At 40.8% G+C, this 13,872-nt stretch overlaps 1 protein-coding gene across 3 annotated transcripts in view; it reads left to right on the forward strand.

Moving 5' to 3' along the window:
* PIGL (phosphatidylinositol glycan anchor biosynthesis class L) overlaps positions 1–13,872 on the forward strand; it is a 113,413-nt gene that overhangs the window by 96,600 nt on the left and 2,941 nt on the right. The gene's annotated exons all lie outside the window — the stretch shown is intronic.

Raw genomic sequence — 13,872 nt, forward strand, 5'->3', positions numbered from 1 at the left:
GGACCCGGGGTGCACAGCCTGGAAGAGGGGCCCACTTGCAAGTCTCAGGAGCCATACGCCAATACCAAAGACTTGTGGGTCAGTGGCAGAGACAAACTGTGGCAGGACTGAACTGAAGGATTAGACTATTGCAGTAGCTTTAAAACTCTAGGATCATCAGGGAGATTTGATTGTTAGGGCCACCCCCCCCTCCCCGACTGCCCAGAAACACGCCCCACATACAGGGCAGGCAACACCAACTACACACGCAAGCGTGGGACACCAATTGGGCCCCACAAGACTCACTCCCCCACTCACCAAAAAGGCTAAGCAGGGGAGATCTGGCTTGTGGAGAACAGGTGGCTCGTGGACGCCACCTGCTGGTTAGTTAGAGAAAGTGTACTCCACGAAGCTGTAGATCTGATAAATTAGAGATAAGGACTTCAACTGGTCTACAAACCCTAAAAGAACCCTATCAAGGTCAGCAAATGCCACGAGGCCAAAAACAACAGAAAATTATAAAGCATATGAAAAAACCAGACGATATGGATAACCCAAGCCCAAGCACCCAAATCAAAAGACCAGAAGAGACACACCTAGAGCAGCTACTCAAAGAACTAAAGATGAACAATGAGACCATAGTACGGGATATGAAGGAAATCAAGAAGACCCTAGAAGAGCATAAAGAAGACATTGCAAGACTAAATAAAAAAATGGATGATCTTATGGAAATTAAAGAAACTGTTGACCAAATTAAAAAGATTCTGGACACTCATAGTACAAGACTAGAGGAAGTTGAACAACGAATCAGTGACCTGGAAGATGACAGAATGGAAAATGAAAGCATAAAAGAAAGAATGGGGAAAAAAATTGAAAAACTCGAAATGGACCTCAGGGATATGATAGATAATATGAAACGTCCGAATATAAGACTCATTGGTGTCCCAGAAGGGGAAGAAAAGGGTAAAGGTCTAGGAAGAGTATTCAAAGAAATTGTTGGGGAAAACTTCCCAAATCTTCTAAACAACATAAATACACAAATCATAAATGCTCAGCGAACTCCAAATAGAATAAATCCAAAAAAACCCACTCCGAGACATATACTGATCACACTGTCAAACATAGAAGAGAAGGAGCAAGTTCTGAAAGCAGCAAGAGAAAAGCAATTCACCACATACAAAGGAAACAGCATAAGACTAAGTAGTGACTACTCAGCAGCCACCATGGAGGCGAGAAGGCAGTGGCACGATATATTTAAAATTCTGAGTGAGAGGAATTTCCAGCCAAGAATACTTTATCCAGCAAAGCTCTCCTTCAAATTTGAGGGAGCGCTTAAATTTTTCACAGACAAAGAAATGCTGAGAGAATTTGCTAACAAGAGACCTGCCCTACTGGAGATACTAAAGGGAGCCCTACAGACAGAGAAACAAAGACAGGACAGAGAGACTTGGAGAAAGGTTCAGTACTAAAGAGATTCGGTATGGGTACAATAAAGGATATTAATAGAGAGAGGGAAAAATATGGCAAACATAATCCAAAGGATAAGATGGCCGATTCAAGAAATGCCTTCACGGTTTTAACGTTGAATGTAAATGGATTAAACTCCCCAATTAAAAGATATAGATTCGCAGAATGGATCAAAAAAAATGAACCATCAATATGTTGCATACAAGAGACTCATCTTAGACACAGGGACACAAAGAAACTGAAAGTGAAAGGATGGAAAAAAATATTTCATGCAAGCTACAGCCAAAAGAAAGCAGGTGTAGCAATATTAATCTCAGATAAAATAGACTTCAAATGCAGGGATGTTTTGAGAGACAAAGAAGGCCACTACATACTAATAAAAGGGGCAATTCAGCAAGAAGAAATAACAATCGTAAATGTCTATGCACCCAATCAAGGTGCCACAAAATACATGAGAGAAACATTGGCAAAACTAAAGGAAGCAATTGATGTTTCCACAATAATTGTGGGAGACTTCAACACATCACTCTCTCCTATAGATAGATCAACCAGACAGAAGACCAATAAGGAAATTGAAAACCTAAACAATCTGATAAATGAATTAGATTTAACAGACATCTACAGGACATTACATCCCAAATCACCAGGATACACATACTTTTCTAGTGCTCACGGAACTTTCTCCAGAATAGATCATATGCTGGGACATAAAACAAGCCTCAATAAATTTAAAAAGATTGAAATTATTCAAAGCACATTCTCTGACCACAATGGAATACAATTAGAAGTCAATAACCATCAGAGACTTAGAAAATTCACAAATACCTGGAGGTTAAACAACACACTCCTAAACAATCAGTGGGTTAAAGAAGAAATAGCAAGAGAAATTGCTAAATATATAGAGACGAATGAAAATGAGAACACAACATACCAAAACCTATGGGATGCAGCAAAAGCAGTGCTAAGGGGGAAATTTATAGCACTAAACGCATATATTAAAAAGGAAGAAAGAGCCAAAATCAAAGAACTAATGGATCAACTGAAGAAGCTAGAAAATGAACAGCAAACCAATCCTAAACCAAGTACAAGAAAAGAAATAACAAGGATTAAAGCAGAAATAAATGACATAGAGAACAAAAAAACAATAGAAAGGATAAATATCACCAAAAGTTGGTTCTTTGAGAAGATCAACAAGATTGACAAGCCCCTAGCTAGACTGACAAAATCAAAAAGAGAGAAGACCCATATAAACAAAATAATGAATGAAAAAGGTGACATAACTGCAGATCCTGAAGAAATTAAAAAAATTATAAGAGGATATTATGAACAACTGTATGGCAACAAACTGGATAATGTAGAAGAAATGGACAATTTCCTGGAAACATATGAACAACCTAGACTGACCAGAGAAGAAATAGAAGACCTCAACCAACCCATCACAAGCAAAGAGATCCAATCAGTCATCAAAAATCTTCCCACAAATAAATGCCCAGGGCCAGATGGCTTCACAGGGGAATTCTACCAAACTTTCCAGAAAGAACTGACACCAATCTTACTCAAACTCTTTCAAAACATTGAAAAAAATGGAACACTACCTAACTCATTTTATGAAGCTAACATCAATCTAATACCAAAACCAGGCAAAGATGCTACAAAAAAGGAAAACTACCGGCCAATCTCCCTAATGAATATAGATGCAAAAATCCTCAACAAAATACTTGCAAATCGAATCCAAAGACACATTAAAAAAATCATACACCATGACCAAGTGGGGTTCATTCCAGGCATGCAAGGATGGTTCAACATAAGAAAAACAATCAATGTATTACAACACATTAAAAACTCGAAAGGGAAAAATCAATTGATCATCTCAATAGATGCTGAAAAAGCATTTGACAAAATCCAACATCCCTTTTTGATAAAAACACTTCAAAAGGTAGGAATTGAAGGAAACTTCCTCAACATGATAAAGAGCATATATGAAAAACCCACAGCCAGCATAGTACTCAATGGTGAGAGACTGAAAGCCTTCCCTCTAAGATCAGGAACAAGACAAGGATGCCCGCTGTCACCACTGTTATTCAACATTGTGCTGGAAGTGCTAGCCAGGGCAATCCGGCAAGACAAAGAAATAAAAGGCATCCAAATTGGAAAAGAAGAAGTAAAACTGTCATTGTTTGCAGATGATATGATCTTATATCTAGAAAACCCTGAGAAATCAACGATACACCTACTAGAGCTAATAAACAAATTTAGCAAAGTAGCGGGATACAAGATTAATGCACATAAGTCAGTAATGTTTCTATATGCTAGAAATGAACAAACTGAAGAGACACTCAAGAAAAAGATACCATTTTCAATAGCAACTAAAAAAATCAAGTACCTAGGAATCAACTTAACCAAAGATGTAAAAGACCTATACAAAGAAAACTACATAACTCTACTAAAAGAAATAGAAGGGGACCTTAAAAGATGGAAAAATATTCCATGTTCATGGATAGGAAGGCTAAATGTCATTAAGATGTCAATTCTACCCAAACTCATCTACAGATTCAATGCAATCCCAATCAAAATTCCAACAACCTACTTTGCAGACTTGGAAAAGCTAGTTATCAAATTTATTTGGAAAGGGAAGATGCCTCAAATTGCTAAAGACACTCTAAAAAAGAAAAACGAAGTGGGAGGACTTACACTCCCTGACTTTGAAGCTTATTATAAAGCCACAGTTGCCAAACAGCATGGTACTGGCACAAAGATAGACATATAGATCAATGGAATCGAATTGAGAATTCAGAGATAGACCCTCAGATCTATGGCCGACTGATCTTTGATAAGGCCCCCAAAGTCACCGAACTGAGCCATAATGGTCTTTTCAACAAATGGGGCTGGGAGAGTTGGATATCCATATCCAAAAGAATGAAAGAGGACCCCTACCTCACCCCCTACACAAAAATTAACTCAAAATGGACCAAAGATCTCAATATAAAAGAAAGTACCATAAAACTCCTAGAAGATAATGTAGGAAAACATCTTCAAGACCTTGTATTAGGAGGCCACTTCCTAGACTTTACACCCAAAGCACAAGCAACAAAAGAGAAAATAGATAAATGGGAACTCCTCAAGCTTAGAAGTTTCTGCACCTCAAAGGAATTTCTCAAAAAGGTAAAGAGGCAGCCAACTCAATGGGAAAAAATTTTTGGAAACCATGTATCTGACAAAAGACTGATATCTTGCGTATACAAAGAAATCCTACAACTCAATGACAATAGTACAGACAGCCCAATTATAAAATGGGCAAAAGATATGAAAAGACAGTTCTCTGAAGAGGAAATACAAATGGCCAAGAAACACATGAAAAAATGTTCAGCTTCACTAGCTATTAGAGAGATGCAAATTAAGACCACAATGAGATACCATCTAACACCGGTTAGAATGGCTGCCATTAAACAAACAGGAAACTACAAATGCTGGAGGGGATGTGGAGAAATTGGAACTCTTATTCATTGTTGGTGGGACTGTATAATGGTTCAGCCACTCTGGAAGTCAGTCTGGCAGTTCCTTAGAAAACTAGATATAGAGCTACCATTCGATCCAGCGATTGCACTTCTCGGTATATACCCGGAAGATCGGAAAGCAGTGACACGAACAGATATCTGCACGCCAATGTTCATAGCAGCATTATTCACAATTGCCAAGAGATGGAAACAACCCAAATGTCCTTCAACAGATGAGTGGATAAATAAAATGTGGTGTATACACACGATGGAATACTACGCGGCAGTAAGAAGGAACGATCTGGTGAAACATATGACAACATGGATGAACCTTGAAGACATAATGCTGAGCGAAATAAGCCAGGCACAAAAAGAGAAATATTATATGCTACCACTAATGTGAACTTTGAAAAATGTAAAACAAATGGTTTATAATGTAGAATGTAGGGGAACTAGCAGTAGAGAGCAATTAAGGAAGGGGGGAACAATAATCCAAGAAGAACAGATAAGCTATTTAACGTTCTGGGGATGCCCAGAAATGACTATGGTCTGTTAATTTCTGATGGATGTAGTAGGAACAAGTTCACTGAAATGTTGCTATATTATGTAACTTTCTTGGGGTAAAGTAGGAACATGTTGGAAGTTAAGCAGTTATCTTAGGTTAGTTGTCTTTTTCTTACTCCCTTGCTATGGTCTCTTTGAAATGTTCTTTTATGGTATGTTTGTTTTCTTTTTAACTTTTTTTTTCATAGAGTTGATTTGAAAAAAGAAGGGAAAGTTAAAAAAAAAAAAAAAGAAAAGAAAAAAGACAAACAAGGAAAAAAAAAAAAAAAGATGTAGTGCCCCCTTGAGGAGCCTGTGGAGAATGCAGGGGTATTCGCCTACCCCACCTCCATGGTTGCTAACATGACCACAGACATAGGGGACTGGTGGTTTGATGGGTTGAGCCCTCTACCATAAGTTTTACCCTTGGGAAGACGGTTGCTGCAAAGGAGAGGCTAGGCCTCCCTGTATTTGTGCCTAAGAGTCTCCTCCTGAATGCCTCTTTGTTGCTCAGATGTGGCCCTCTCTCTCTGGCTAAGCCAACTTGAAAGGTGAAATCACTGCCCTCCCCGCTACGTGGGATCAGACACCCAGGGAAGTGAATCTCCCTGGCAACGTGGAATATGACTCCCGGGGAGGAATGTAGAGCTGGCATCATAGGACGGAGAACATCTTCTTGACCAAAAGGGGGATGTGAAAGGAAATGAAATAAGCTTCAGTGGCAGAGAGATTCCAAAACGAGCCGAGAGATCACTCTGGTGGGCACTCTTACGCACACTTTAGACAACCTTTTTTAGGTTCTAAAGAATTGGGGTAGCTGGTGGTGGATACCTGAAACTATTAAACTACAACCCAGAACCCATGAATCTCGAAGACAGTTGTATAAAAATGTAGCTTATGAGGGGTGACAGTGGGATTGGGAATGCCATAAGGACCAAACTCCACTTTGTCTAGTTTATGGATGGATGTGTAGAAAAGTAGGGGAAGCAAACAAACAGACAAAGGTACCTAGTGTTCTTTTTTACTTCAATTGCTCTTTTTCACTCTAATTATTATTCTTGTTATTTTTGTGTGTGTGCTAATGAAGGTGTCAGGGATTGATTTAGGTGATGAATGTACAACTATGTAATGGTACTGTAAACAATCGAAAGTACAATTTGTTTTGTATGACTGCGTGGTATGTGAATATATCTCAATAAAATGATGATTAAAAAAAAAAAATCAAAGGGAATTAAAATATCACTGAAGAAATTTAGGAGACTAAACACTTACGTATACTGGTGTGGGGCAGACCTTACCGAGCAAGGCTGGAAATCCATAAGACATAAAGGAAAAGAATGACATTTTACAACAAAACATTTTAAAATGCTGTAACAGATTACAAATGTGTTAATATCCCTAATATATAAAGAGTTCAAGGATGGACAACCGAAAGAAGAGGAAATCCAGATGGGCAAAATCCACAGAAAGCCGTTCAGCTTCAGGAGCGGTCAGGGCACGCAAATGAGAGCAAAACTGAAAATCCATTTTTTCTTGCGTGGGTACAACCTTATTCAGGGGCCACAGCAATTCTGATAAGGATACAGGAAAACGGACACTCAGAGATGGCAGTTTGGAGCGTGAATTCCTGCACTGAAACACGAGGCCCAGGCTTCACCTGCCCCCATGAGGAGGGCCGCGCAAACTGGCGAGCAGCCAGCGTATCCCCTCCCACCCGCCAACATCTGGACTGGACTAGGTGGGAGAAGCCCCCAGGGGCCTCAGCAGTGAGGGCAAGGAAGACCCCAGAGGTCATCGAGAGGAATTTCACGCAGAGTAACACACACCGGCAGTACATGTGAAAAACTAACTCACACTACCGATTTAAGAAATACAAATTAGAAGAAAAATGCCACTTTCTACAAATAGTAATGCCCAGTGTTCTGTAGGTATAAAGCATAGAATTGTTCAACCTTTTAGGAGGGCAATTTGGTAATGTCCCCCAAATCTTTAGCATGTGCGTACCTCTTGACCCTGAAATTCCAATTCCATGAATTCAGCCTTGGATACCAGAGAACGGCCTGGAGATGGATGGAGAGAAGTCTGATAGCTGCAAGCCGTCTCCTAAAATGACGCAGTCTCAGGTGACCGGACTACTCACCTGGGCTGCAAGAGGGAGACGCAGAGAAGCCCTGGGCGCGGGCCATCAGCCCCCAGTCAGGGTGCTTCAATTATGTGTCTAAGTTCTAAGTGCTAATAAATATTACAGGAAGCATATAGATAAACATTATCTAAAAACATTATAAAACCAATGCTGAAAAGAAATTTTTCAAAAAATAAGATATGTATGAATTCTAGTGTTTTCTTCCCACATCCCAATGGACCACCTTGATTTCCTGAAGAAGGCACACCTGACCCTGGAGACCACTACTCCGTCGGTGCTGGTGGAAGGTGTGAAGTCAGTGCAGGCCGTGAGAAGTGAACCAGCCGAGCCTCAGTGGACAGACAGAATGGGATGGATGAGCTGCTGGAACGACAGGATGTTTACATTCTTGGGGTCACGCGAGGGAGGGGTCTCTGACCTCTGATGAAGTCTTGGTGAGGGCTGACCGTGGCACGCATCTCCCCCACTCCCACGTGGTCTCCAGTTCTCGCATCCCCCGCCGCTTCTATGATGACAGAAGCCCGCGTGCAGACGAAGGCCACTGTAATTAAAAGCCCGCTGACACACGCTCTCATTAAGTTCCACCTTGGGAAAGACAGAGGAGGAGAGGTGGGGAGCGATGAGGTCATAAGGGGAAGAATTTTAGTTTTCTATCAAGTTTTAGTTCTGAGTCTATGAGCTCAGAATTGCCAAAGTGTTGTTTCTCCTGCTGATTTGGGCCAAGTCCGTGGGGGTAACTGTGCACGGAGGGATTATCGTCTGGAAGGAAACCCAGGCAACAGCAAAAGTGTGCTCTCCTGGCACCTGCCAGACAGCCTGGGCCTGGAGCAGCGGAAGGGCCGGCAGCATGGTCGGCTCTCCTGCCCGACAGGCGGTGGAGCAGCAGCAGGGAGCCAACAGGTCACCCTGGCTTTCCATGGGTCAGGGGAGGAAGCTCCGGTCCCCAAGCCTGACCTCAAACACAAGCCTGAAAGATTCTCGGTGCTTGGATTTCCATGAAGATAGCTGGTTGAATCTGATGTTAAGTTCTCCACATCTTTACAACCGTTTCCCTCCTTTATGAATTCAGAAAATATAAAGCGAAGTGGTAACCAATACCCCCTCAAATCCCTCCACAGGGCAAGTAAGTGTTCCAATGTGCTAAAGCTGCTGGGATGCAAAATACCAGAAATGGATCAGCTTTTATAAAGGGGGTTTATTTGGTTACACAGTTACAGTCTTAAAGCCATAAAGTGCCCAAGGTAAGGCATCAACAGTCAGGTACCTTCACTGGAGAAAGGCCATTGGCATCTGGAAAACCTCTGTTAGCTGGGAAAGCACATGGCTGGCGTCCGCTTACTCCCAGATTGTGTTTCAAAATGGCATTCTCCAAAATGTCTGTGTCAGCTTCCAATGGCTGTTTTCAAAATGTCTCTCAGCTGCAGTTCCAAAATGTCACTCTCAGCTGCTCTCCAAAATATCACTCTTAGCTGCTCTGAGCTCCTTCTCTTTGTGAACCTTTTTATAGGGCTCCAGCAATTAAATCAAGACCCACCCTGAATGGGCAGGGTCCACATCTTCATGGAAATAATCTCATCAGATGTTTCACTCACAGTTGATTGAGTCACATCTCCATGGAAACACTCAAAGGATTCCAAACCTAATCAACACTAATACGCCTGTCCCCACAAGATTGCATCAAAGAACATGGCATCTGGGGGACATAACACATCCAAACCAGCACAGTGAGGGAACACTGCGTGAGAGGCGGCTTCCTGGCCGAGAGAGCAGAGGCTCCAACGTCCAGGGCCCGGCGCCGAGTGCACAGGGTCCCCAGACCAGTGGTTCTCCAGCGGGGGGTCACAGGCTGCCAGGCTGCTCCTGATGGCGCCTGACGTTCCAAGTCAGAGCTCCTCCTGACTGCCATCAAACCCTTGTGTCCTCTAAGCTACAAACAAACGGGAAAATGCCAACATCTAAGATGACGCTAAGGAGGCTCCACCAGGACAGTTACCCAAGCAGGGGCCAGTGACAGCTTCCAACCCCTGCTGCCGACCCGAGCTGCTGAGGGAGAATGTCCACAGGTGAGCTCACAAAATCACCGGAAATTCAATAAGGTGACCTGGTGAACACCAATGCAATGGCATTCCTCCCTGCCAGCAACAAACAACTGCAAAGGACGACAAAAAGGAACATAGAACCCCTAGGAATAAACTGAAGATGCAATAGCCATTTGTACTGCTTCTAAACGGAAAATACCACAGAATGTAACTGAACTGCATAAAAGAAACCAATGTCACACCACATTCCTAGATGACAAACCTGAGGACTGTAAAGAAGTTTCTTCACCCCAAATTAATATATAAATCCAATGCAATCCCAATCAAAAGCCAAACATGATTTTATATGGCACTTGACACACTAATTCTAAAACCCATCTGGAAGACCAAATTCACAAAAAAATAAAAATAATGAGGGGGAATTTACCTATCAAATTTTTCAAAAATCCCTACCTGAGAATATAAAAGAGTCACTCACTAAGTTTTATCTCTCAGAAACTTTAATCCACCAGAGTGTTCCTACACCAGACCAATCCTAAAACCTAGAGGCAACAGCCTCTTTGAGATCAACAATCAGATGCGGCCCCTTCCCCATACTGTCGACACCCCCTTTCAATACGAACCAGCGAGTGTGGTCACCGCCTAGACACCCCTGAAGATGGAGAAAGAGATTAAATGAGAGGAAGGGGTAGCAACAAACAAGATAAGATTGAACAAAGGTCTATGAATACTGAAGCTTTATATAATTATGTATATATTTTTGGATGCTGGGGTGTTGGAAGGGCTGGAAGGAGGTAAATGACGTGGTAGAACTGTAGCCTACAGCATCCCTTGGGGTTTGCTCTCTAGCTGCTCGTTGAATTGTGCTTTGAAAGTCTTGCTCTTTCTGTATGTAGCTTGCATTGCATATAACAAGGAAAGAACTGAAACAGGGGAACTGTAACCCACAACAATTTTTGAAATTACCTATATGACTGCTTGTTGAGCTGTACATCGAGAGTTGACACCTTTCTGTATGTAATGGAAACGGCTGACGTCGTGAAACTGTGACCCAGGACATTCTCTGAGATTTGCTAGCTACTTGTGAAATCATACATTGGAAGTTATCACTGTTATGTATATATGTTAAAGATCACAATAAAAAAATTTTAGAAAAAAAAAAAAGGAAGAAATGAATACAAGTCCCCTATAGTTAAGGAACCTGAAAACCCAATCGACAGCATCAGGGCTCCCGAGGGGATTTACCACACTAGTCAGAGTCTTCAGTCAGCTGATCTGCAGGAGGCCAAAGGAGTGATACTCAACCCGCAGAAGGGAGGCAGCTTGTGATGAAACTTTATTCTAACAGAGGGAAAGAAAGCTGAATTAGGGAAATCTGACAAAATGGATATAAACTTCAGACTCAGGGGAAAATTGCTCATTAAATGTAGATACATCCAGTGCACCAGGTTAAACAACATGGCTGAGAAAATAAGTTAATTAAAATTTGAAGTGAAATATTTATTATATTAACATTGTGGGCAAAGCAATATAATTGGCACAATAATAAAAAGAGACAGTCATTGGTTAAAAAAAGCTTTAGGGATTTAAAACATTATGGTATTTGTGGAAGTATAGGAAAACAGTAAAAGAACAGATGAAGAGTCTGGGAAAAAATCTCATTTTGGAAACATGGCATTTTAAATCAGAAAGGAATGGACAGATCAATTGATAAAAGCCTTGAGCCAATCGGTTTTCATTTTGAGTGGGAGGCTAAACTACATCTCGTGCCTCTCACAAAAATAAAAAATTAAAACCACTCAACAAAAAAGAAAAAAAAAATCCAGATGGATTAAAGAACTATATGTACAAAACAAAAACAAAAACATAAAATTATGAAAATAATAGAAGAAAATATAGGTAAACATGTTTATAGGCTTGGGTAAGAAAGGTATTCTTTAAAGAAGACAGAAATCACAAAAGCCAGAAAGCACAAAAGTCAGAAAGTCAGAGAGAAAAAAAAATTGACTCCATGAAAATTTAAAACTGTAAGTTAAGTTGCAACAAGTAGACTGGAAGAGAATATTATCAAAAAAATATAACTAAGGGTTAATATCCTGAACATTAAGAACTCCTACAAGTTAATTTTTAAAAATAGCATCCAAAGCATTCACTCACTAGAATTTTTTAATATATAGACAAAAAAATACACAAATAGTTCAAAAGAAAACAGGACAAAGGACATGCTTGGACAACTCACAAGACAGGAAATAAAAGTGGCCAAACCCTATAAAAACATGCTCCATCTTACAAGTAATAAGGAAAATGGAAATTTAAGAAATAAAACCTTTTTTTACCCAACAGATTGGTCACCACTAAAAAGACTGATAACACCAGGTGTTGGTGAGGATACGCACACTCTGCTCCGTGCTGTTGAAGGGTGTTTGAAGCTGGTGAACTTTCTGGGGGCAACTTAGCCATATTTGTAGTATTTAAAATATGCATATCCTTTAACCCAACAATTCCACTTCTGTATCCTCCAATAATACACATGGATATAAAGAGAAGGTAAAAGGATGCCAAAACATCTTTTATAATAGCAAAAAACTGGAAACAATCATAATTTCAATGAAAAAAAAATGGTGAAATCAACTATACCCATACTATACAATTCTACACAACAGTTAATAACAAGGATATGTATATTGATATGAAGAAAAACAGAATGTTATTAACTGAAATGTGCAAGGTGCACCACAAATGGTACAGTGTGATGCATTTATGTTTTTAAAAGATGCATAAGACCATGTATTTCTATATAACATTGCACATGGAAAAGCTAGCAGAGAGGGGACTTTCACTGTAACTATCTGTGTTTTACCTGTGCAATTTTTAAATTAAAAAAAATTTTTCAGGATACCTGGAGCTCTGGCTCTGAAAGCCTGGTTCTCTCGGTTAGCCAGGCTCCTTCCAACCTCAATGTCTGAGGCCGTGGATGGTTCTTAAGTGGTGATGGCTGCCCAGAACGTCAGGCGGACGGACCAAGACGTTCACCATCACTGCCTGTCCCTGCTCTTCACTCGTTCCTTGTCTCGTCTTCATTACCAAGCATTTCATGATTAATCTTCCTAAAGCAAAGAGCGAATATTTATTACACATGTGCCATGAAGTCTATACTATTTGGTAATGGAGGGGATGTTTTAGGAGTGCTAATTCTATAGAAATAGGCTGGGGGACACACTGGGCGTCACTCACCCTGTTCCAAGCTGTCCAGCTTCCCCAGCGCCCGGGAGTTGAAGGCCAAACTCCTCAGCCTAATATCTAAGACTGTCCCATCTGGCTTCAACACATCTCTGACATCTTTTTTTAAATGCAATTTTACTGATATATTTTCACATACCATACTGTCATCCATGACGTGCAATCACCTGTTGACATTACCATCGTATAGTTGTGCGTTCATCACCCCAATTTTTGAACATTTTCATTACTCTAAAAAATAAAAAGAACACCCCAAACATCCCCTACACTCCCATCCCCCCCATTATTCATTTACTTTTTGTCCCCATTTTTCTACTCATCTGTCCATACACTGAGTAAAGGAAGTGTGAGCCACAAGGTTTTCACAATCACACACACACACCACGTAAGCTACATAGTTCTACAGTCAACTTCAAGAATCAAGGCTACTGGGCTGCAGTTCAAGTTTCAGGTATTTCCTTCTAGCTATTCCAGTACACTGAAGACTAAAAAGGGATATTTACATAATGCACAAGAATAACCTCCAGAGTGACCTCTCGACTCCATTTGAGATCTCAGCCATTGAAACTTTGTTTTAATTTCTCTTCCCCCTTTTGGTCCAGGAAGGCTTTCTCAATCCCACGATGCCGGGTCCAGGTTCATCCCCGGGAGTCACGTCCCACATTGCCAGTGGGATTCACAGCCCTGGGAGTCCTATCCCACATAGCAGGGAGGGCAGTCAGTCCCCTGGTTTCTGACCTCTTCTTAAACATCTTCCCGTCACGAGCCTCCGGTTCTGCCGGGCTTTAGCTGCATCCATACCTGTGTTTACAGTTACTTCTCCCTTCTGGCTTCCCAAGTCTTGCTTCCTTTAAAACTAAACTCAATATGAAAAAAAATTGGAATATAGACTGTAAGCTTTATATCAATGTTAAAGTTCTTGAACTTTATAACTGCACTTAAAGTGGTTGCATAAGTGAGTATCTTT

This window comes from Choloepus didactylus, chromosome 18, assembly GCF_015220235.1.
Source record: "Choloepus didactylus isolate mChoDid1 chromosome 18, mChoDid1.pri, whole genome shotgun sequence".
Taxonomy (NCBI): Eukaryota; Metazoa; Chordata; class Mammalia; order Pilosa; family Megalonychidae; genus Choloepus; species Choloepus didactylus.